We start from the raw sequence: 21471 nt of genomic DNA on the forward strand, positions 1-21471 counted from the left end.
ACTAAAGTGATGGGTGTGTGCCCAGTGAGTTAGCGAGTGACACCTCTTGCCGTGTCTATAGAGACAACAGGGTTCCTCACCCAGACTGACTGTTTTGTGAGAGACAAACCCACAAGACCACATGAAAGACAATCAAGGCGGCAAGAGAGCCAGTTCAGCAGACCCTGAGGATTGCCAGGAAAGCCAGGGAACAGGCTGAGAGGCCGCTGGGCTGAGCCAAGTTTACAATGGCAGATTCAGGCAAAAGCTGATTTCTAAGGAGTCCAGGGAATTCAGGAAGGTAGCTCAGCTCACCTCAGCATTCAAGAGGAGAAGAAATATCTTGCTCAGAAGCCAGAGAGAGGAGGGCCTCAGCTGAGAAGTGAATCATGGGGAAAACATGGACACTTTACAATGGAGAAAGACCCTGACAAGGGACACAGGGTCTAGGCCTTGTCTCTGGACCCCACCAGCAATCCCCATCCCCTAATCACAGCTACACTCTTTGATGTCAGTTAATGTTCCGTTAATCCCCTTGCTCTGTGATATTATCTGGGCTCTGCAATTCTACTTCCCCATCCTGGCTGTTTATGCAACTGCCTCTGCCCTGGCTACGGTGCTCCAGAGACCTTCTCAGTTCTGCTATCTGGGCTCGCTCCTCTGCCCCAAGCTCCCAGCCATCCACTCCATGCCCCCACCACACACACACCCTCTCACTCCCTCAGAGGTTACAATAGCCACTGTGAAGGCTGAGTTGACCAGTCTGAGTTATTAAGGAAGCAAGGAATCTTCCCCTAATAATGTCTGTCAAGGTGGAGAACACTTAATTCTGTATGCTGGCTGTCACAACAACAATGACCATTCCTAACATTTATTGGGTGAGCGCTTGCTGTATTCTAGGTGCTGTGCCAGGCACTCTACATGCATTACAAGTTATTACAATTTAATCCATGCAGGAACTCTATGAGGTGGGTACCGGTATTGTCATGATTAACATATTCATTTTACACATGAGGAATTGAGGGCTCAGAAAGGTTAAGTGATGTTCCCAGGACAATAGGGCTAATAAGCAAACCAGAGACATTACTTTGAACTCATTCATTTAGCAAATATTGACCAAGTACCTACCATGTGCCAGTCACTATGATGCTAGGCACAGGCACTAGGCTATATTGGTGAACAAGACAGACCTAGTTCCTGCCTGCAAGAAACCCATTGTCTAGGAGATTAGGTCAACCTCAGGCCACTATAGCTACCCTACTTGCCTGTAGAGCCAGGATTCAAATTCGTGTTTTCTACACCAAAGCCCAAACCCATAACCATAACACTCTTTGCCTCTCTCTTACTGGAAATTTTCCCCCTGGGAGAAACATGAAGTCTTGGAAGTCCTCAGGCTGAAGTCAAGCTGCATACCTGTGTGACCAGATGTTGATATTGAAGTAGATGCTGTGCCTAGGTTAGATGCTGTGAATCAGACTGCTGGACACATGGAGCTTTTTTTAAGACTTTACTCAAGTGTCACTTTCTCAGTAAGGCTGTTCTAACCATGTGTCTCCTATCAGCATGGTCAACCCATCTTTCTCTGTTCACTTTTTTCATCATACTTATAACATTATTTTATATTACATTATTTGTTTATTATGTCCATCGTTTAGTGTGTGATTCTTCATACATTAATATAAGTCACCCCAAGGGCAGGGAATCCTTACCTGTTTTGTTCACTTATGTATCCCCAGTGCCTAAACAGAGCCTCGCACACAGAAAGTACTCAGTAATTAATTTTGGTGTAAATCAATGAAGGTAAAAATTATGTACAGGGTTAGCAGACAGATGGTGCTCGTTAGGTAGGGGTAAATGACAGAGAAGAAACGAGCTGGGAACTAAGTTCCCAATACATAGGCTAGGAGTTAACCTCCTGGCAGTCCAGAGAGGGATATTACAAGAACTAGAAGAGGTGGCCAAGTAGGTCACAGCCTGGAAAACAAAAGACCCTGCAGGAGGTAGAGTGTCTATTCTCCTTCGTGCTCAGAAGCATGTCAGATATCTGAGAGCCAGGAAGCCAGGGTGGATCAGGAAGTGTGTGGCCTTCTGTGTTCTGCAAGAAGCCCAGGGAGTCTGGGGGTCAGATGAACAGTCAGGGGTTGGGGATCAAAGCAGGCAAAGGCTGAAATCCAGGAAGTCTGAGAGAGCAAGATAATAGTACCCATCCACCAAAACAGGGAAAAGAGCCTAATCCTGAGAAGAGGAATAGCAGGAACTAAGGATTCTTTCAAGTTTTCTTCCAGGAGATATGTGGTCCTTAGAGCCGCAGCAGAGAGTAGGGAAGACAGTATGGTTTAGAGGCATGTGCGTATCTCTTCCTAGCTTCATATTTAGCGATTTCATGATTGTAGCTTGAAATTGGCCATGGCAGAAGCATTTACACCCCATAGAAATTGGCAAATGCTATAAATCAGAGATTGCTTGTTTGTTGGTTGGATAGCTGGTTGTTAAACACTCACCAGCACGATACTGACATAGCTTATTATAGAACTGAGGCTGCAGGAAGACTCTGTTTGGGGCTGGAAAAAGAAAAAGCTGGAATTGCAGGTAGGTACTTAGGCTGAGGAATAACCCATGGACAGACACCTGTGCCCTTGGGTAACTGCAGATCGAGTAGAGCTAAACTTAATAGAATCCTTCCCGGGGGTTCCTCCATTCACTGTAGAACTTACATAGAGACATTTTCTCTTACATTTGGAAGCCAGAGACTCATTTGGATCCATTTATTCGTTTGTTCATTCATTTGACAAGTGCTAATAGAGGATCTACCATGTGCCAGGCTAGCAGCTAGGCCGTAGAGGTGACAGGACAGACTTGCTCCTGCCCTCATGGAACTTGTTAGCTAGTACAGCAGTCTAGAAATGATGGCCTGAGGGCCAAATGCGCTGTGACCTCTTTTAGCAAGTAGCCCTTAAGTTAAGGATGGGTTCTATACTTTTCAAGGATTATGAAGAAGAATATGGAGGAGGAAGAGGAGCCGGAGAAGGGGGAGGAAGGGGGAAGAGAAGGAAACGAAGAAAAAGGAATGGGCGCAGTGGCTCACGCCTATAATCCTAGTACTCTGGGAGACCGAGGCAGGAGGATCCCTTGAGGTCAGGAGTTCCAGACCAGCCTGAGCAAGAGTGAGACTTCTTCTCTACCAAAAAATAGGAAAAATTAGCTGGGCAACTAAAACTATAAAAAATTAGCCAGGCCTGGTGGCACACGTCTATAGTCCCAGCTACTTGAGAGTCTGAGGCAGGAGAATTGCTTGAGCTCAGGAGTTTGAGGTTGCTGTGAGCTAGGCTGACACCACGACATTCTAGCCCAGGCAACAGAGTGAGACTCTGTCTCCAAAAGAAAATGAAAATAAAAAGGAATGACAGAGACCACGTGTGGCCTGCAAAGCCTAAAATATTTTCTATCTGGGCCTTTACAAACAAAGTTTGTCAACTCTTTGTCTAGTAAACTAGACAAACCCTACTCCTGTACAGCCACCCTAATTGGCCATTAAATGGGCAGTGTTTGAGCCAGGACTTGGCCTGACGAAAGAGCCAGGAGTAGGCAAGGTGACACTAACAATTACAAGGAATGGGGCTGGATGTCGTGTGGGCTACAGCTCAGTTACCAAATGGAAATACGTATTTGCACATATTTGGCTAGGTGGGCCAGAGGATGAGACTGAAGCTAAAAGTTGAGTGCCAGGAGATGGCAGGTCAGGGGTTAGCTCAGGAACACAGCAGGGAATAGAGTCAGAGGCTCTCACTAGAGCAAGTCGCAAAGGTGGAGAACAACAGCTGACACTTCCAGAATGCCCGCTACGTACCATGTGCTGCTCCAAGCACATTACACATATTAACACCTTTAATCCTCCCAATAGCTCTGTGAGGTAGGTCCTATTATTATTTCCATTTGACAGGTGAGGAAACTGAGGCACAGAGCAGTGGAGTGACATGCCAACAGTCCCACAGCTGGCAAGTAATGCAGCCAGGCTTTAAAATCAGATAGTCTGATTTCAGGATCCGTGTTGTTAACCACTATGCTGCACTCTCTCTCAGACAGACTGGTGGGGGAAGGAAGGAAGGCAGAGGGGGAAGGAGAACAGGAAAGAGGGTGATGGTAAGCTGCATCTGAACCCAAAGGATGAGCAGAGAAAAACAGGGTCCAGTCCACAGTCAGGCAACATGGAGCATTCCCCCAATCCCGTGACAAACGTGACCAAGCCTTCCCTGTGCCAGTCTCTGTGCTGGATGCTTCGCGTACAGAGATGAACCAGACTCAGCCTCAAGGGCAGACAGGCGATGCCGATCCAGTCTGGATTGGGGGCTTGGCGGAGAAAGCAGCTCCACCCCTGAGGGAGCTGCCCCTGTAAGCTCGGAGCCAGGTGCCAGGGAGGGAGGTGTAGCATGAGATGCCTAGCACCACTTGGAAGGATCACCCTCCAGAACAGGTGACCAAAAGAAAGGGCTTGAAGGACAAGTCAGGGGACCATCAGAGAACCCAACAAGCACCAATGTGCAGAAGAGAAAAGCAAAAGCATAAATCCTGAAGAAAGCGGTGGGTCTAAAGCCAGAGATAAGGCCAAGCAGCTGTTAGACATGGTGCGGTAGGCAGCTGAGAAACCCAGATCAACCAGCAGAAGACAGAACGGAGTAAGCAGAAGTGGAATGAGGGCACCGGGACATGTTTGTCTGGGTCTTTATGCCACTCCACCTTCCCTACCTCACGGCCTTATGCTCCATCTTATCCACCAGCCTTACGCACCAGGAACGTATTGACATTGGTGCCCCTGGAACTAGGAAAGAGCCGTCCAGAGTTCAGCATTGTATGTCAGTCCTCCACCTGCCTCCCCTCGCCTGTCGGCCAGCTGACCCAAGCTAAGCCAGTGGCATTCCTCTAAAAGGAAGAGTGTCAGGCTGCTTTGCTTAGTCACATTTCTCCCCAGCAACGTTTCATCCAGAGCTTAAGGTTGCCCATAACCTGGTGGTGTGGTGACTTCGCCATTCTCCCTCTGGGAAATGAAGTGACTCAGCAGTCACCACGGCAAAGATAACAGCGGGAGTCATCAGTGGTTCTTTGCAGAGCAGAGAAATGTCAGGGTTTTTGGGTGTGTGAATGTAGCCAGAGGTCTTGGGGTTAACTTAGCAGAAAAGAATGACAGTGTAGAGTTGCAGGCTATTCCAACAATTATCAAGTCCCCAGGAGCAATGCTTATTAAAGACTCGCTGACTTTGTTCTGACATCAGGAAGGGTGGTGTGCTAGACTATAGTATTTCCTTCCTGATTTCCAGCATACCGATTGACATGCCTGCACGAGTGTTACTGCGGACGCAGTTGCTGCTGTGCTACTGTGTTGGACATTTATCCCTCCCCCTGGGGACTACTCACCCTGCCCCATCCACATGGTATGTTCTTGTGTGGCCTTGTCTTCTGCCACCATGTTTGATTAGTCAAGTTGCGCATTTGATGCAAGGTGGCCAATCAGAGCCTTCCCTGGGATTCTCCCAACTGGAAAGAGAATCAGTCTGTCTTTGGTGGTGGAAGTTGAAAGATGTAAACTTCAGAAGCTTTTGGTAGCCTCCTATACAGCCACATGGAGGAAGGCTGTCTGCGGTTAGAGAAAATGAAAGTACAGAGAAAAGCAGAGGTTAGGGAGGTAGAAAGAGTCTTGGCAGCATCTGAGTCTCGGTATCCACTTGTTCCTGAGGCCAGGTTGCAGCCATGTTTCCTGCACTTTGGTCCATGAGATTGCTTACTGGACTCCATGAGCAAATAAATTTGAATTTTTTGCCTAAGCTGTTTCCAGCCTGAAATTTTTTTACTTAGATATAAACAGTGTCTGAATCAATCCGCACTTCTATGTGGTGGCATGAAAAAAGTAGAGTGCTCCAGAACACCCCCATGGGAACTCCCTGCTTTGCTCTCATTGTCGGAGTAGGCTCAAAGAGGGTGTCAGTGTGCAGTGGCAGTCTGTCCCCAGCCCAGGAAGCCACACCAAACCCAACGTGAGAGGAACAAGACAGCCACCACCTTCTCTATCCTTATCCACACCTCACTGCACCTCTGCTTGCTCTAGCATCTCCCTAGCTTCTCTCTTCCCCAGCCACTCCAACTGATGCCTGCTTGGCCTATTTCTCTGCATTCCAACTCACTACTTCATTCCTGGCTACTTCATCCCTTTTAGCATGTTCTCCAGGTATTCAGACCCTCCAGACAGCAACCTAAATTTGCCTCTGCCAGTCAGCATCAAGGGCTGAGCCTAGGTAAGTGCAATGAATCATTAAATTCATTTGAATGGAACTGCCATAGGAGGTCAAGAAAGGGAAAAGCCAGCGTGGGGAACAAATGGCCTTGAATTTGGGGAGATAGAAAGGACATTCCAATCTGGAAAAAAACAGACAAAGACACTGAAGCAGGAAAGAGCATAAGGACAAAAGGACTGGAAATAAGAAATAAGCCTGGGTGGGGCATGGTGGCTCTTGGCTGTAATCCTAGCACCTCAGGAAACCAAGGTGTGAGCATTGCCTGAGGTCAGGAGTTTGAGATCAGTCTGAGCAAGATCGAGACCACCATCTCTACTAAAAATGTAAAAATTATCCAGGTGTGGTAGTTCGTGCCTATAGTCCCAGCTACTCAGGAGGCTGAGGCACGAGAATCGCTTGAGCCCAGGAATTTGAGGTTGCAGTGAGCTATGATGATGCCACCACACTCTAGCCTGGGTGACATAGTGAGACCCTCGAAAAGAAAAGAAAAGAAAAAAAAAAGGAAAGAAAAGAGAAAAGAAAAGAAAAGAAAAAAGAAGGAAAGGAAGCCTGGCTGGAGTGGAAAGAAACAAGCATTAGGTAAATCTGAGAGATAAAATGGGGTCAGATTACACAGGCTCTTAACAATCAGACAGAGGTTAGACTTGATATGTAGGCAGGTATCATGATAGGTTTTGATCAGAAAAATGACATGAGGAAAATGATACTTTAGCTATGTGTTAAGTCCGGAGCTGAGAGAGAGACACACACGAAGCCTCAGGTGTAGCAAAATGCTGTTTATTTTGAGCATCTGGGTGCAGATGGGTAGAGGCAAATAAGCGTCCACACTAGAAAAGCAGAGAGCGTTGGGTTTTATAGAGGATTTTTCAGGGGGGAGTAAATAAGTGGGCCATAACAGCTGCCTGTAATAAATTCTTTCTCAAACAACCAACTCCTAGGACCCCTGCCCCAGTCACATCCAGCCTTCAGCTCTGGCGTGGTCCTTATCAGGGGAGCTAGGGAGGGATAAACTTTGTCTCTGTCAGGGAGGGAGGGGGAAGGAATGCTGGCCGCAGTTGTTTGTTACATTTACAAAATCTGGGGACTCTCCAGACTCCTATGGCTATTGTTTTACAAGCCTAAGTTTTGCATTAACCACATTCTGTCCTATTTATACTTTTTGGGTTCCCACCTGAAACAAACCTAACACTATGTATTTTTCACAGAAGATGAGAAACAGAATGTCTCCCTGGTTTACACAAAAGGTAAAAGGAGGAACAATGTTTATTCTTGCTACCAAAAACATTCTTCACTTTCCTAAAGGATTTTTCACTGGCTGTCTTGAGTCTTTTTGTTGGTAGTAGTGCTGCTTTAAAAGTTAGTTGTATTCCGGGCTGGGCGTGGTGGCTCATGCCTGTAATCCTAGCACTCTGGGAGGCCGAGGCAGGCGGATCATTTGAGCTCAGGAGTTCAAGATCAGCCTGAGCAAGAGGAGACCCCGTCTCTATACTAAAAAAATAGAAAGAAATTAGCTGGACAACTTAAAATATATAGAAAAAATTAGCCATCGTGCATCGTGGCGCATTCCTGTAGTCCCAGCTACTTGGGAGGCTGAGGCAGGAGGATCACCTGAGCCCAGGAGTTTGAGGTTGCTGTGAGCTAGGCTGACGCCATGGCACTCTAGTCCGGACAACAGAGTGAGACTGTCTCAAAAAAAAAAAAAAGTTAGTTGTGTTCAATACAGAAATTTTGAAAATGTAAACAATCTAAATAAAAAATGAAAGTTGCCGGAAAATTTCACATACAAAATAAGCATTAAGATATTTGTAGACATAATTCTGGAATGATTTATAATACAATATATATACACCAAAAACTTTATTATGTTATATAAATACTGCTCTTCATATTTAGCAACATATTTTCCCATAGGTTTCTTTTGAGTAGTAACTATTTCTTATTACATTTAAAATAGCATTTGATGGCCGGGCGCGGTGGCTCACGCCTGTAATCCTAGCACTCTGGGAGGCCAAGGCGGGCGGATTGTTTGAGCTCAGGAGTTCGAGACCAGCCTGAGCAAGAGTGAGACCCCGTCTCTACTAAAAATAGAAAGAAATTAATTGGACAACTAAAAATATATAGAAAAAATTAGCCGGGCATGGTGGCACATGCCTGTAGTCCCAGCTACTCGGGAGGCTGAGGCAGTATGATTGCTTGAGCCAGGAGTGTGAAGTTGCTGTGAGCTAGGCTGACGCCACAGCACTCACTCTAGCCAGGGCAACAGAGTGAGACTCTGTCTCAAAAAATAAAAAAATAAAAAAAAAAATAGCATTCAATTCACCAAAAATTGAATTTACATGTACCCTTTCAAGAAATTTATTCCATAGCTCAAATTAGCATGTTCCTAATTTGTTCTATGTAAAGTTAGTGTTACAAGATATTCTGTCCCAAATAAGGGGATTATGTTCGGAAAAGGCTGCATCCTGTGTAGAAATTGAAGGCTTCTAGGTGTTCTGTAATTAATTGATCCAAGCTAAATGAAGTTTGCTCCAGGAAATACCTTTTCAAAGAAAATTCATTGATATTTGTATAATTCTAATTGAAATTAATGTACTCAAAAACAGAGAGTTCAAAACACCATGTTGATCCAAATATCCTACACCCATAGAAATTATTGGAGGCCTCATTTGCTGGAACAGCGGTGATCGCCCCATCACCCAATGAAGTCAGTAATGGCCACATGGCCACTTCACAAGGACATAAAGACCAGAATTCAAGCATCTGCTTAAGGTTGGATAAGTAATTGTTAAGGTCCCTTTCAACTTGAGACTCTTAATTTTAATTGAGAGCATTAAAACAATCTGTTCAGATCCAATCACTCATTTGCCAGTCTGGGGTAAGACATTTCCCCTCTTCCAGGTCTCAGTTTCTTCAACTGTGAAATAAACGGTCTTTGTCTGAGCCCAGGGCTGTCACCTGATGCTGGGCCGCAATCTCTAGATCCCCTTTGGGTCCCACCCAACAGTGACATACTCATGTACCCTTGATCCCCTGGCTTCCACAGCCTCCCAGAGGGCCTCTATTCTGTCTCTTTGTTGAGGAAGAAATGGTATAAACAAACAAAATCATCAAGAGTTGCTCATATGTGCACACAGAGCACGCACCAAACAGCTGGAAAACAAAGAAAGTAGGTGAAAGGTGAAGTTGTTTTGCTGAATGGGTGTCAGAGGTTGGTTTATAAATCTGCAGGGAGCTCCACTGATACTAACACTTGCTCTGAAAATCTGTTCGGGGAAACTTCTAGCAGCCCAGCCTCCCATCCCTCAGGTGGTTTCTTTTGAAAGGTCTAGAGGCAAGGAAAGTCTAGTTTTTGGTTTTCTTTTTTTTCCCCCCAGGAAAACAAATGGAAGTTAAAAAAAATATATTTTTTTTAAAAAAAAGGGTGAGTCTCAATCAGAAAAAGATCCTCATTTTCCCTAAGAAAACAACCTTCAGCTGCTCTGATGCAGCCCCAGAGCCCCATGTGATTGGTTTCTCTGAACCACAGGAGGGGTCTTGTTGTTTTGTGTGTTCCTCAGAGGAACAAAGAAAACCAATTCTTGCCCCTCTTTCTTCTTGATGTTGAACAACACGGGGAAGTTAAAGGAGATTTTCTTTTATCTGGAATACTGTGCAATGTAGAATAAAATACCTTCGAATGTGGTCACTTCTTGAGGTGACCTTCCACCCATCCTCCAGGCAAAATATCACAAAGACCAGAGAAGCTTGAATCTGAGAAAGGCACAGAGCTGGATCTCTGGCTGAACCCACACCCCTGAGACAGGCACTCTGCCCCCAAACCCGCCTGGCTCCTCACTGGCCACAGAACCAAGCCCATTGTGCGTATTTGAATGAAGTAGACAAATTCAATAAGCAGTCTAATATTTTTGGTGGAGTCCCTGAGGTCTAGTGCTTCCTTGGTGCTGTGTCACTACAAGGTTGGTTGGTCCTGTCATTGTAATTTCCCTGTGTCCTTTTTAGAGAAAACCTATCATGCTTGTGTTATATGTAGTGCCTAAGCAGAGAATAGGTCTTCCCAAGAGCCTCAAGACCCAGTCGTAGGACTGTTCTTGTAGCTGCTGGCTAATAAACATTCATAGCTTTAGTAGAATTTTGTCAAGACCGAACCTGGTAAAAAGGCTGTAAGGAAGAGGATGTATATCCCCCACTCACCTCTTGCCACCAGAGATAAGGTGACCAACTCATCCTGGTTTGCCCAAGACTTTCCCAGTTTTAGTACTGGAAGTTCTATGTCCCAGGAAACCCCACAATGCCAAGCAAACCAGGACACCGGTCATCCTACAAATCTATCCAAAGAATTTAATAACTGCTGAATGCCCAATTAGCTTGAATCAGTGAAAGACATCTCGTTTCCCTTAAAATTGCTACTACAGTCTTAAATTTCCAAAAGAGACTAAAGGAAAAATGAAATATAGAGCCTTGCTACTCAATGTGTGGTTAATACATTAGCAGCGTCTGCAGTACCCAGGAGCTTGTTAGAAATGTAGACTCTCCGGTCAACCTCGGACCTACTGAATTATAGCTTGACAATTTAATAGGGCCTCAATCTGAGTCCTTACACTAGGGCTCCACACACAGTCAAGTCTGAGGTGCACCGGCCTAAAGGGAGATAACACAGAGTGATTTTTAGCTGGGTCTTGCAGTCAGAAGAAGTCAGTAGGCAGAGAGGGGTAGGAGGGAGCAGAGAGAACTGGAAAACAAGGGCTCAAAGGCAAAGAAGACAACAAAGGGTTCATTGACCATGAGTCATGTGTTGTTTCTGAGACTGAGAAATGGGAAGTCACCTGGGAGGGCAGGTTCTGGAGAGACTGTGGAAGCCTTTGAACATCAGACTGGAGTAGCAGCTTTGTATCTTCCCTGCTCTCTTGCCTCTCAAGGTTCAGCCAGCTACCAAACTGTTTTATTTTCTGAAATCTAGGATCCCCATCCTTCCCCTGGCTCAGACAGGCAGCAGCTACATTCCCGAAGTGCCGGCAGACGAGAGCAGCAGGCCCAGGAAGATCCTCCCCTAGGAGGATGCGCCTGTGTTTCCTAAACCACAAAAAGACAGTAACCCTTGTCCCAGCCTCATAGTTTGTTAGGACTCAGTGATTTGATGATGCATGCAAAGCTCTGAGAACAGTGTCTAGATCCTACTGAGAACTCCCCAGAAGTCACTGCCCTGAATGAAACAATTGCCTCTATCATAATGTGGGCATTGGAGGCATGGCTTGCTGAGTGGGGCAGACAGCTTCCAAGTTGAACCCCAATGGTCCCCTTCTGGTAATCATGCTCTGTGTAGTCCCCCGCCACACATTGTACCAGGGTTGGTCTGCGTGTCCAATAGCATATAGTAGAAGTGATGACACACCACTGCGGAGACTTCAGAAAAGACTGTGGCTTTCAGCTAGGGCTCTCTTTCTCATATCACTCACTTTGGGGGAGGCCAGTTGCCATGTTGTAAGCTGCTCTATGGAGAGGCCCAGGTGGTGCGAAACTGGGGGAGACTCCAGCTAACAGCTAATGAGAAACCGAGGCTTAGCAACAACCAAGTGAGTGAGCTTAGAAACAAATGCACCAGCCCCAGTGCAGCCTTGAGGTGACCACAGCCCTGACTGACAGTGTGACAGCAATCTCATGAGAGACCCTGAGGCAGAACCTCTCCCAGACTCTTGATCCATAGAAATGTGTATGATAATAAATGCTTGCTGTTCTGAGCTGCTAAGTTTGGGGGGAATTTGTCATGCAGCAATAATTAAATCACTGGGCTTGTTAAAAGATATGTGCACCACTATGGGGTAGGAACCAAGGAAACAGGCCCAAATGTGCCCCGGGCTTGCTCCACAGGTGCAACCAGAAATTGCAGAGTCTGTGCCTGAGAACAACAGCTTGAGCAGCATTGAAAGAACAGAAAATTTTGCCCACGATGATAATTCTAACCAGGTGGCCCATGGTAGGCTATGGCAACTCCAACCTGGTATCACTACTCAGAATCCACAAAAGTCACCATTGACAGCCCAAGAAAACCTTCTGTGGCGACTGCTTTAGTCCTAGAAAATGGTCTGGCCCAATGTGCACAGCAGTGGGGCTCTGGCCTCTGCACTCAGGCTCAGCCCAGTCCTGCCCCAAAGCTGGAGAAACAAAGCACAGGGACCAAGCGCCAGGTCAGTTCTGCAGGCTGAACCACTCCAGGGATGGGTACCAACTACACAACCTATTTTAAATGTTGACATTAAACAAATTAATGCTTTTAACACCAAAAGAAAATACAACTGGATATAATTATTCTATTGACAAGGTACTTTAAAGATTTATTTTTTAAAATAATTTCTAGTGCACTGTTGCCAGAATAGCCAGTAATGGGTCACAAGTTTATGGTTGTATGATGAATGTATCATCTCATCCTGTATCTGTGTGTGTATAACCACGTTTAGAACTAACGCTAAGAGTCTAAATTTGAGGTCCTCTATGAAGGAGAACCCCCACCCCCACCCTGGGAAGAAAGGCTAGCAAAGAAACCTAGTAACTCCTGGACGATGTGATATTGAGTGAAGGAGAGTGTCCTTAGAGAGAAAAAGCTGGAGTCTGATTTATAGGAAAGGAAATTCAGGGGCTACACAGAAGCCCAGGTATCCAAACAGAACTAACTGCTGATGTATCTGAGAGGGTCACCCAATTCTAAGTCCTTACACTGATGAGAAAGCTTGGCTCATGACCAGATGCGTGGCTAAGCCCAAGGGGTACCCTAGGGGGTAACTGGCCATTTGTGAAGAGGGAACATAGTTACAGATGATTTTATTTTAAATCTTCCAGAACTTCTGCATACATTATCAGCCTCCTGTGACAGAGGAAGTAACTTTTAAAAATTAGGACTCGGGTTTCCTGGGAGTAAATTCCCAGAGGTTTCCCAAGTCCTAAGTAGCCCAGGTCTTCAGGCTTCAATGCTGCCAGTTCAGCCAACTTCACGCTGCCTGCACTCCCTGGGCGCCAGGTCCTGCAGGATGAAGCACCATGACGGCCCAAGTTGCAGGGTCTGTCTCTCTTCTCCACCAGGGCTTCTCTCAGCAGGAAACAGCCTGAAAAACAGCCAAAGCCTCAGGTGCCCAACTACCCCCACGATGCTGATGAACAGCTCCCGTCCTTTATGTAACCTAATCCTCCCCACCACCCTTCTGTCCATTCACTTCCTCACACATCCTGCCTGGCCTGCAGGAAGAGGAAAGAGGCACACGATGCCATAGTAAATGCTCAGCTGCGACACACACACCACAGGGATAGGCGTCCTCAAGTTGCAAGGGACCTCGGCACTTCCTTCTTTGCCCAATTTCCCTGTCCCCTTTGCTCCCTGGAGAAGCAACTTTATTATTATTAAGAATAATGAAAACTAGTTCCTCAAAAAATTAAACATAGAATTACGGTCATGCACCACATATGGACAGACACTTCAGTCAACGATGGACCGCATATACCACCACAGAGATCCCATGATATTATACCACCGTATTTTCACTGTACCTTTTCTATGTTTAGGTATGTCTAGATTCACAAATACTTGCCATTGTGTTACAACTGTATTCAGAATAGTAACATGCTATGCAGGTTTGTAGCACAGGAGGAATAGGCTAGACCATGTAGCCAAGGTGTGTAGTAGGCTACACCATCTAGGTTTGTGTACACACACCCCGTGATCACACGACAACAAAATCACCTAATGACACATTTCTCAGAATGTATCACCATTGGTAAGCAACATATGACTGTACCATATGATCCGGCAATTCTGTTTCAGAGCATACACCCAAAAGAATTCAAGGCAGAGACTGGAACGAATATTTGTGCATCCGTGGTCACAGCAGCATGATTCACAATAGGTAGAAGCAACTCAAGTGTCCATCAACAGATGAATAGATAAACAAAGTGTGGCATATACACACAATGGAACATTATAAAGCCTTAAAAATGAAGAAAATTCTAACACATGCTACGTGTATGAACCTTGAAGGCATTATGCTGAGTGAAATAAGCCAGTCATAAAAGGACAAATATTGTTTGATTTCATTTATATGAGGTTCCTAGAGTAGACAAATTCATAGAGACAGAAAGAATGGTTGTTGCCAGAGGCAGAGGGGAGAGGGAATCTGGGAGTTACCATTGAATGGGTACAAAGTTTCAGTTTGGGGAGATGGAAAAGTTCTGGAGTTGGATGGTGGTGATGGTTGCACAACAGTGTGAATGTACTCAAGGCCACTGAACTGTATGTACACTTAATGGTTAAAATGGTAAATTTTGTATTATGTACATTTTACCACAATAAAAAAATGAAAGCTAATATTTACTGAGTGCCTACAAAGTACTAGACAGTATGCTAAGGAATAGATAAGCATTATCTCATTTAATTCTCACAACACTCTGAGATCAATACTACTATGGACACCAATGTCCTTGATAGCCCAGCAGAGCCCTAGGAGTCATCACTTATTCAAGGAGGAGGACTGCGGGGAGAAGACTCCTTCTCCAGCAAGAAGGCTCGTCTGTTACATGTTCCTCAGATGCATGTTCTCTAAACCCTTCAAGCCCTGGCTTCCCAGAACCTCCTACTATACATCCTGGGATCTGGACCAGATGCATCAGGAGAAGAGGGGAGTAAACAAAGTTGTGACACCTTCTGGGAGAGCAATGATAGAACTTCCCCCTAGAAAGCTTCCCGGGGCCACTTCACAGATGCTGGCATTTGCAAATACATTATTCTTTACTCCTTAAAGTGGCCATCAAATATGGAGTGCTAATCAATCAGACACAGGGTGGATGGAGACTAACTATGCGTGTCATCAGGAGTTGACCTGGGAAGCAGAATCGTGATGGATGATACAGAATAAAGGATTTATTATAGGGCTTAGACCTTAAGCTGAATTGGCATAGTACAAAACCATCACATTTTGTATCCCTGGTGTGGCTGATCAATTTGGAAAACTTCACCAAAACCTCTTTTTCCATATACTAAAGCCCAGGAAGCCTTTAGCCTTTGTTTGGTCCCTTCCTCTCGGGACTGTACCCTTTACACATAACTGTAATTGAGCCCATATCACTTGAATTCCAATTATTTGTGTCCACCTCCCCCTGGGCTCTGTAAGCTCCTTCAAGCCAGAATCCATGTTTCACCTCTTTGCATCTCCAGCTCCTGGCACGGTGGCTGTCATACATGAGGTCGAGCCACGGCAAATTGCGGCTATTTCATCACCTTTGATCGAAAAAAAGAAAAGGAAATTCCATAAATTCCAGAGTAACAGGAAGCTCTGGGCAAATATTTGCCAAATAAATGAACACAGGACAACCAAATACCTACAAATTCTGGTTAAGCATTAAAGAAAGAAGCACCTTAGGTTCCCATGTGGCCTGGGGCTCCTTTTCACATGCCTCGTTTATCTTTTCCCTGTTGACCATGGTGGCGCCATGAGTGATCCCCACAGGTCAAACACACCACACCGCATCGCTTTTGTACCATTTCCCTGTTTCTGGAAGCTGGCAGTGTGTCCTCTCAGAAGATGAGTGATCTCCAACAGGTCAAAGGCATGGTTTTCTGCACCGCTGTCGTGTTTTCGGAGGCTGACGGTATCTCCACGCAGCGGCAGACTTCAAGAAGGATGAGATTAGAGTCTGGGATGGCAAGTGTCCGGGACGGCTCAGAAGCAGCTGCTAAAGTCCACTTGACTTTCCGTCCCAGCATTGCGGGGTGGCAAGGAGCCGCAGAGGTCATGGATCTCAACCATCTATCACTTGGAACTGAAAATTAGCAGACACAAAATAACTTTTTAAAAATCAAGACATGTGTCAGTGAAAGGGAGTTTTGAAAAATAGAAAGAAAGCAAGAAAGGATGGAGGTAGCTGGTGGCAGACTCTTCAGCACTAGGCAGGCATGCCTTCCAGACACAGCCTCTGGCTTCACTCTACCTGGCGCCCTGTATAAGAAGACTAAGAGTGTGAGGCTCCATCATCCATGTGGACGTCACTGGCCACCGTTCACAGTTACCGAGAAGCCTTGGTTGTTGGATGGGGAGAGGTTGTTCTGAAACTTCAGAAAGGATAAAGCTCCAGAGAAATTTTACACACACAGACCTGCTCCTGCCTGGGCCCACGTCTGAGTCCCTGAATCTCTGAGTTCCCTTGAGTCCAGGTCCTCCTCTCCCTCACCCTTTCTGTGCTTGTCCACGTTCTCCTGACCTTCCCTGCCCTCTGTCCTGGGTTACATGATGATCCAACTGTAGGCCTCACCCTGGGTCCTGCCTCGGGCCTGCCCTCAGGGTGGGGATGAGGAAAATGAGCTAAGAGGAGCTGAGTGCCTTATATAGGCTACCTCCCTTCAACCTCACAGCAAAGCGCTGTGAGGTAAGGATTATCATCCTCCTTTAAAGATGCGAGAGTGGCAAATCAGAGAAGTTAGGTAATCTGCCTAAAGCCACAGAGCTGTAGTTCCAGTTACTGGGGAGGCTGAGGCTAGAGGATTGCTTGAGCCCAGGAGTTTGAGGTTGCTGTGAGCTAAGCTAGGCAACAGAGCAAGACTCCATCTCAAAAAAAAAAAAAAAAAAAGAAAGCCAAACCAAACAAACAAACAAAAAAAAAAACATTAAAGGATGAAAGAAGAATCAAACTCAGGTGCATCGGACGCCAAAGCCCGAGCTCTTTCCAGCATGCCACACAACCTGTCTTTCTGTGCTTCCTTTCCCCTTCCCTGAGTCTCATGTGCATATCCCACACCCCTGAAATTCATTTTGACTCTCTCTTTAACCTACAGTTCATTTCTTTACTTCCAGCAATGTTCCTCCTCCCAGATGCTGACCAACTCAAAATGCCTTCCAAGATAGGAGAGCTGCCCGCCACTTGTCATCCATAAATGAAGGGAGGGCACACCTGTTCACACCTCACCTGCATTTTATGAGTCCCCTCTGCGTCAAGAAAGGGTCCAAAGTTCTCAGTATGAGATAAATGCCATTCATGACCCTACTGGTCCCTCTGGGCTCACCTCTCACCTGGTCCTTTTATCTTCTCTCTTTTTTTTTTAAACCAGATTTCAACCACACAGAATCTCCTCTCTGAACAAACCTACTCTAAGACCAAGTAGCCAACAGGCTGGCCTATAGCTCTTATTGAAATAATATGGAGAGCGTCTTATTATCTTGGCTTCTGATGCTAGAATTTCTCTTTAGGCAGAACCACCTTTATTGGGAAAATTTCTTGATAACTCCTGTAATTGTGGAAGGGGAGGCCCTAAGGGTCCCAAGTATGGGTAGTTTACAGGTCAGGAGTGCAGGGTGCAAGATATTTATTATTAACCCAAATATACATCAACTGATGAATGGATAAATAAAATTTACATCTGAATATATACCACATTTTGGAATATTATTCGATCATAAAAAGGAATAAAGTACTGATATATGCTACGACATGGATAAATCTTGAAATCATTATGTTAAGTGAAAGAAGCCAGTTACAAAAGGCCACATATTATATGATTCCCTTTATATGGAATCATCGAGAACAGGTAAATCTGTAGAGACAAAAATTAGATTAGTGGTTGTCAGGGGCTGAGGGAAGGGGGACTTGGGGGTGACTGCTAATAGATATGGAGTTTCTTTTGGGGAGTCACGAAAATATTTTGGAATTAGACAGTGGTGATGGTTGCACAACTTTGTAAATATACGAAAACTATTGAATTGTACATTGTAAAAAAGCAAATTTTATGGTACATAAATTGTATCTCAATAAAGATGGGATTTGGGGGAACATTTTTTAAAGGTGTTTAGTAGGGATCAATATCTGTGAAAGGAAGGAGGGAGAAGCAGCATTGGGCAGAAGAATTTGGTCTGTGATGCAGGCCCAACAAAGCCTCAACTACCCAGTCTGGGAGCTCTGGGACAAGTATCGTCCAGTGGAGTGTCTCACATCGGGCTGAAATAGCCCAGCCTTTGCATCCCCGCCCTGCTCAGCCACTACATGTGGGCTGTGACCTCAGGCAAGGCGGCTCTCTGCAGCTGCTGGAACAGACTCTGAAGGAGCCGACAGCTGGAGGCTCTCTGCTGACCCACTCCCAGGACATGGGCAGCAAGTCCTTCTTAGAAGGGGGTCTGCAGGCCACCAGGGAAGGAATGCGACAGCTGTTCGAGAAACGTAAGAAACGTTCACTGAAGAAAAGGGAGTGAGATAGCACCAGGGAGATGCCAGGAAGCTGTGTGTTATGCAACGGGATCCCACCCCATATCTCCTCATCTTCACCTAACTTAAAGCACAGAGTCTACACCCTAGACATTTTGTCAAATAAGTGATTCTATTCTAACACTCTATCATTTTCCTCCCAGGGTCTCATTTCTCCCAGAGCCTCAGCTGGCTGTACCATTCACTCAACGCAACTTTTTTTTTTAAGTTTTGTGGTGCAGGTCTGTGGTTCTAGCTACTCAGAGGCTGAGGCAGGAGGATTGCTTGATCCCAAGAGTTTGAGGCCAGCATGGGCAACATAGGCAGACCCTAAAAAAATTTTTAATTTTTTTAAAAGTTTTGCGAAGGAGGAGAGCACCTCTTTTATCCTTCTCTTCACAAACATATTAAAAGAAGGAACATTAAGAAATTAATGTTAACATAAAGGAAATTAACATTAAGTTATAATTTATAAATTAGTGCCAATACTATGCTTAAGACCTATATGATGAACAAGAAGAGCGGTGAAAGAAAAAACAAGAGGTGTTCTACCACTAACGCAAGTTGGATTTCGTATCAGGTGTTTGGTCTACTAGCTTTTCATAAAAAGCATATCTGCATGCTGCAGGAAAGACTGTATTTCACACACCACATCGGGTTAAGACAAGAGCAATAAGGAAGCCAGCAGGAGAAAATGCAAACGCAGACACCTAACAATGCCTGTGTAAAGGTGCTTTCTAACTATCATCCCATTTATTCCTCTCAACAACTCCCTAACATAGGGAGGACAGAATTATTATGATCTTCACTTTATAGTGGAGTCAACTGACATTTAGAGTTGAAGCGATTGACTGGCTCAAGTTTACATAGCAACTAAGCAACGATATCGAGACTTGTACCTGCGACTAGCGACTTCAAATGCAATACTCTCTCTCTGTGACTACACCAAGCTATAGCACAACCTCCACCACCCCGCCACCCTCCGTGGCCAGAGAGGTAACCATGAGTGAACAGAGAGAAATCTGCTCAGCAGTTCAAATGCATTTCCGATAAGGTAACAGCCATTTGAGGATTAACTTCTGAGAGGAAGTATTTCATTAATGAGTATGGCTTTCAGCCAACAAATAGAATAAATAAAACTACCTCTAATACACCCCAGAAATACAACAACTCATTTGTGTGTAGCCTTGAAAAGGTTAAAGAGTAAAACTCTACATAGGCACCAGTAACCATTTTTAACTCCAGCTGTGACAGCAAGAGGAATTTTAGATGGAAGATAAAGAAATGATTAAATAAAGAACTCCATAGAACAGAGTAGCATCCAGCCCAGGGGTTTCCCACTCCAACAGAAGTCGCTATGACAACATTGGGAAATCAAGGGCACTCACGCACAGCGATGGTAGACGTATTTACAGAACTGGAGCAAAGTGATACCTCCAGCATTGACATAGGTTGTGCAATTAGCAATGAAGAAGAGACAAGGTTCCTTGGACAAAAAGTGTGCTTGAGAAACTGTGAGTCAACCAAGTTCAATAGATTTCTCTACCCTAGGACTTCCCAAGAGGGGACTAGCTTGTACAGCAATTCAAGAAATGGTGAGTTAGAGCAATAAAATACAGTTGATATCGTTTGTAACAACTGCAGGGAGAAACTGATCATTCTGGACAACTAGTTCAGATATGATAAATACATGGCATGCTTGCCTTCATTTATCCCTCCTGCCCCCATGGAAGACATGACTAATCACTGCACCTTTGCCACTGACTCCAGATATAACCTCATAACCTTTAAAACAGCACTTCAAGAAGCCACATCACTGATTAATCATAAATGCATTATCAGCTCTGAAACAAAAAAAGGCTGGCAAAAACCAGCATGGGATGAAGAAATAGACTAGATTATCCTCGGGGTGCAACAGATGAAGAGAGTGCAGACAGAAAAGATCTGCTAGCTAGCTCCCAGAGGAGGAATTAAGGGCTGGGGACCAGATCCCATTTGTCACTGTATCCTCAACACCTAGCACAGTGCCTGACACGTGGTAGGCTCTGCATACGTTTAGTGAACTAATGAGTTAACACCCAAATCACATAGTAGTGATGCTTTTACATAGTCCATAATTACTATATATGTATATTAGCTATTAGGAAAATTGTATATAATTCCTCCCTATTATATATTCAGTTTCTTTTTCAGCTATTTTTTCTACTATCTTTATAAGGACCCTAATGAAGAACCACATCCAGTATTATTTTAAAAAGCACCAGGAACCAGAGAGAATATAACACCCATGGACCTTGGTTTGAATCTTGACTCTACACTTATTTGCTCTGCAGCCTTAAGAAAATTACTTGACCTCTCTGAAATTCAGTGTCTTCATTTGTAAAAAGAAGATAATGTGTACTTGGTAGAGTCATGCTATGGTCTGAATGTTTGTGTGCCCCCAAAATTCATATGTTAAAACTTAATGCCCAATGTGGTAGTATTAAGAGGTGGGGGCTTTGGGAGATGATTAGGTCATGAGGATAGAGCCCTCATGATTGAATTAGTGCCTTTGTAAAAGAAGCCAGAGAGAGCTTGTTCACCCCTATGATGTGAGGACATCATAGCAGGTGCTATCTATGAGGAACAGGCCCTCACTGGACATTGAATCAGCCAGTATCTAGATCTTAGACTTCCCAGCCTCCAGATTTGTGAGCAATAAATTTCCATTGTTTCTATAGTACCCAATCTAAGGCATTTTGGTGTAGAGGCCCAAACAGACTTAGATTATTATATACATAAGGTTATTATGAGGATTAAGATTTATTATTCAAAGCATCTGATACAGTTCCTGGTACTTTTTCTATTAATATTTATGCATCTTCTCATTTCTAAAAGGATTTAAAGTGGCTTAAAAAGTTACCTACAAGCCGGGCGTGGTGGCTCACGCCTGTAATCCTAGCACTCTGGGAGGCCGAGGCGGGCGGATTGTTTGAGCTCAGGAGTTCGAGACCAGCCTGAG

Source organism: Propithecus coquereli, unplaced genomic scaffold (assembly GCF_000956105.1).
Source record: "Propithecus coquereli isolate 6110/MARCELLA unplaced genomic scaffold, Pcoq_1.0 Scaffold130, whole genome shotgun sequence".
Taxonomy (NCBI): Eukaryota; Metazoa; Chordata; class Mammalia; order Primates; family Indriidae; genus Propithecus; species Propithecus coquereli.